This window comes from Lactuca virosa, chromosome 5 (assembly GCF_052849685.1).
Source record: "Lactuca virosa cultivar CGN04683 chromosome 5, Lactuca_virosa_CGN04683_v6, whole genome shotgun sequence".
In the NCBI taxonomy this organism is placed as follows: domain Eukaryota; kingdom Viridiplantae; phylum Streptophyta; class Magnoliopsida; order Asterales; family Asteraceae; genus Lactuca; species Lactuca virosa.
In genome coordinates, this window is record NC_136430.1 from 321766006 (window position 1) to 321771055 (window position 5050).

At 30.4% G+C, this 5050-nt stretch overlaps 1 pseudogene across 1 annotated transcript; it reads left to right on the forward strand.

Annotated features, from left to right (window-relative positions):
• The first annotated feature begins 377 nt into the window (after positions 1 to 377).
• Positions 378 to 4817, forward strand: LOC145115404 (amino acid permease 6-like; annotated as a pseudogene). Its single transcript, XR_013711545.1, has 7 exons — positions 378 to 527; positions 735 to 962; positions 3198 to 3291; positions 3376 to 3590; positions 3677 to 3816; positions 3967 to 4194; positions 4283 to 4817. The product of XR_013711545.1 is annotated as an amino acid permease 6-like (transcript).
• The last annotated feature ends 233 nt before the right edge of the window (positions 4818 to 5050 follow it).

Genomic DNA, 5050 nt, shown 5'->3' on the forward strand with positions numbered 1-5050 from the left:
AATGTATATCTCTTTCGGCCTTAGTTGAGATACCTAAAGCTTTGCTGTGTATGTAAACGAGACATTATTCATGAATCTTATAAATTAATGGGATCAAAAAATGTTAAGAGCCATATAAAGATGTTCAAATTAAGTATATCAAACAATCTTAACTACTAAATCATATCAAATTATAACTAGTTGTACACATCCCAATATATTTCCAGGTGGCCATTGTTATTTGTAATATACAATAGATTATTAACTCACAAGATACAAACGGGGAGTAACTCCCCTATTAAATTACTAGAGGTACTGTTGTGGACCAACTATGCCTATTAATATGTTCTCATGTCAATTATTATTGCCTTCTTCTTCTTCTTATTTTGCTTGTCCTTGTTCTTGTTCTTCTTCTTCTACACTCTCACTATTCCCCTCCCATTCAACAACATTGAGAGTGAGAGGGATGGAAAAGGAAGAAAGTTTTTCATTAGAAAAAGGAGACGCCAATCTAGAGCTTGATGATGATGGAAAACCTAGAAGAACAGGTATACATACGAAAGTCTTTCGTTAATTTCTTATGCATTGTCTCTATAATATATATATATATATATATATATATATATATATATATATATATATATATATATATATATATATATATATATAATTTCTTTTTTGTACTTGTAGTTAGAGGTAATAGATTGTCATGCCATAAATTCTAATTAAAATATCCTATTGTATTGGTTGTGAAGGGACATGGATAACTGCAAGTGCACATATAATAACAGCAGTCGTAGGATCGGGAGTGTTGTCACTGACATGGTGTTTTGCTCAACTGGGTTGGGTTGTAGGGACTACTTTTCTTGTAGTGTTCGCAGCCATCTCTTGGTTCACTTGCATCTTGCTTGCCGACTGCTATCGATCTTCTGTTAATGGTGCTCGAAACTACAACTACATGCAAGCCGTCAAGACTAACCTTGGTAAATTTCATTTTCATTTGGGCAAATTATGCCATATTGTCTTGATTTTACCATTTTTACCGAAGTAGGTATACAATAGGCTTCCTTGATTTCTTTACCCATGATAAATTTTATCTTTATTTATTTTTTATAGACCATTTCTCTAACTTCGAGTGATATGGTGTAATCAATATATGGATGATTTTATAAAGAATAAATTAAAGTTTTGATACTGTGGTTTGGTTAGATTCTTATTTTCAGTCTAATTTTTGAAAATTTAACAAGATACATCCTTATGGTTTAAAAAAGTTACATTATACATCCTTAGTCCATTTAAAAAGATCATATTACCGGTACTTTTATATATATATTATTCAAAAATTTATTCGGGGGATTAATCGGGTACCATTAATTATTAAGAAAATTATTCAAAAATTTATAAATCTAACTTTAATCGTAAGAATATAAATAAATAAGCATAAAAGTTTAATAATAAGTTTAACAAGCAAAACAATTTATCATCCAATTAATAAGAAAAGTTATTCAAATTTTAATATATCTTAAGAAAAAGAAGTAAATTTGGATATTTGTATATTCGAAAACATAGAAATTTTGACAATTTTGGAGAAAAACTTTAAAATTTAATTTTAAATTTTTTTTATATATTAGTTGAATATTGAAATACTATAAACTTTTGAAATTTTGAAAATTTTGGTTTAATATTTAAAATTTTGAAAATTTGAAAATTTGGCCGATTAGGCCGCCTAGGACCGATTAGGATCGCCTAGGATCGATTAGAACCGTCTAGCTCCGACTTTGACCCTCTTTAACCAAAACCGATTAAGCCGACCGATTAGCCTTAATCCTATTCGGTTAAAGACCGCCTAACGATTAATCCCCGATTAATCGGTCGCCTACACCGATTTTTAAAACACTGATATATATATATATATATATATATATATATATATATATATATATATATATATATATATATATATATATATATATATATATATATATATTATTAAGGATATTGCCCATTTCTTGAAAATTAAGAGGTACCACATCTAATGCATTACATACAACGGTGGTAAGTTTATTTCGGCGATTAGTTTTCTTTCGTCAGATTGTTTTGGGATAAAAATAAAAGTATATGATTAGAATACGGAATTTGGTGATTAGTTTCTTTTCAAAAGTCGATGAATAATTTATTTCAGCAAGTTGAGGATAATTTAGATTCATCGATTAACAAATAAATCTTTTTATTGTGATCATTTTTGTTAGTAACACAAATGGATATCTACAAACCCAAGTTTCTTTTGGTTGAAGTGTTAATAATTAGCATCATAATGTATATGTGCGAGGTGTTTTGCTTAAAACATTTTGATACATGTTCCATATAAACATATCATATTCCAAAAGGCATTTATTACATACATTGTTATCGGTCAGTTTTACATTGAGCTAATTATTATTCAAAATAATAATAATAATAATAATAATAATAAACATTGGCGCATTCATCTGAGTATAATAAGCACCACTAAACATCAATTATAATTTTGCATCTTCTATGTTTGATCATATTTGTATACAACGTATAATGTGGTTGGATAAAAAAATATATTAATTTTTGAAGGTATAAATAATTGATCTAATTTTCCATATTTAAAGTTTTTTATTATAATAAAAAATATTACTATTGTCTGATAACATATTTGATTTTATACTTGTAAATTGGTTGAGCATAGTAAGCATAGTTAATTTATATAAAAAGTGGAGGGAGTGTGTACCATGTAGTCTAAAATAAGTGTACAGATGTGGCATCCTTTTTATTACATATTTTTTTCATTGAATATGAGAAAATTAAACAATTTAAACAATTAAGCATCACTCTATAACATTCATCTACTTAGTGAATAGCATCTAACATGCAATTAATGAATACACATGTAATTGTTATATTCATCATGTGCACAAAATGGAAATAGTCGAGTATAGAAGCACAATATATATATATATATATATATATATATATATATATATATATATATATATATATATATATATATATATATAAAAGTTTGGTTCCTATTAAGTAAAAAAGAAACAACCTAATAATGTTAAAACTTAAAATCCTTAACAAAATTTTAATTAACTTTGTTATTTTGATACATAAATTTATATTGTGGATTTACCAAAAAACTCCTTTGGATTTGTATACCTTGAAGAATCTTTCACCATGTTTCGTAGGAGGGCTTAAATACAGGTTCTGTGGGATAGCTCAATACCAAACTCTTGTTGGTGTAAGTATTGGATACACCATCACTTCGTCAATCAGCATGGCGTAAGAATTACTAACCAGATTAAATGTCCTCATCCAATTTAGTAATTATGTACTTGAAATTGCTAACTTAATTTGTTTCAACAGGGCGATTAAACGATCAAACTGTTTTCATAAATACGGCCACGACAAGGAGTGTCACACATTGAACACTCAATATTTGATAATCTTTGCATGTATTGAGATCATTCTGAGCCAAATACCAGACTTCCACAAGCTGTCCTTCATTTCCATAGTCGCCACCATCATGTCTTTTGCTTATTCTAGCATTGGCATTGGTCTCTCCATTGCCAAAATTGCAGGTCATGCGTCATTCAAACCTATCTTAATTAATATCAAATAAAATATCTGGAATGTTTGCCTGAATGGTAATTTGTGTATTATAAAGGAGGTGCACATCCAAACACAAGCCTTTGGATACCAACTAGGACAGATATATCAAATACGAACAAAATGTGGAACACCTTTTGTGCCATTGGTGACATTGCTTTTGCTTATTCTTTCTGTGCAGTTCTCATTGAGATACAGGTCTCTCTCTCTCTCTCTCTCTCTCTCTCTCTCTCTCTCTCTCTATATATATATATATATATATATATATATATATATATATATATATATATATATATATATATATAGACACACACACACAAAAAATGATTGATTTCTTTCCGAATGTAGGACACACTGAAATCAAGTCCTCCAGAAAACAAAGTCATGAAAACGGCTACAACCATTGGAATATCAGCTTCTACATCCTTTTACATGCTATGTGGGCTACTTGGATACGCTGCATTTGGCAACGACGCGCCTGGAAATTACTTGACTGGGTTTGGTTACTACGACCCTTTTTGGCTCATTGACATTGGTAACTTGTGCATTGTTATTCACCTTCTTGGAGCTTATCAGGTGCCTAATCTACTTCTCTTGATTAGCATATTATGTCAAGAGAAAATTGACATTTTTCAAAATATTCATTCTTTGTGACGTTTTGTAGGTGATAGTCCAACCTTTTTTTTTGCATTTGTGGAGAATTGGACTCGTAGAAAATGGCCAGAAAGTGAGTTCGTGAACAAGGGATACATCATTGGTTGCTTTAGGATTAATCCTTTCAGGTTAGTCTGGAGGACTACCTACGTGATACTAGCAACGCTGGTTGCCATGATTTTCCCATTCTTTAATGATTTTCTAGCGCTTATTGGCTCAACGACATTCTGGCCATTGTCGGTGTATTTCCCAATAGAAATGTACATTTCTCAGGCGAAGGTTCGGCGGAATTCTTTCACCTGGATTTGGTTGAAGGTACTCAGTTTCGTGTGCTTGCTTGTATCACTTCTTGCTGCTATTGGATCTATTCGAGGCCTTGTAATGTCAGTTAAGACCTTCAAGCTCTTTCGATCAGCATCTTAATTAGGTCTTAGTTCTTTTTTTGTGCCTTGGTAGTTTAAGAATAATGATATAACATGGTTTAACCAAAGGTTTAGAATCATGTATTATATTTCTATAACTTCAACGTGCAACTGGAATCATATCATTATATGGAAAAACATAGATAAGTAAAAGAGCAAACTGCAGCTGTTTGCCTGTTTATTGGGATTTTGGTTCCTATGGTTCCAAAATAAAAAATTTCGTCCTTATTAGCAGTTTTCATTTGTGACTTTGGCTACTAAATATGAACCCGATATCTTCCGTTTGCTCGCCTCCAGCTGCCCGACGTGAGGAAATTTCAATAATTTTACTTAGTTATTTTAATTACTATGTTACA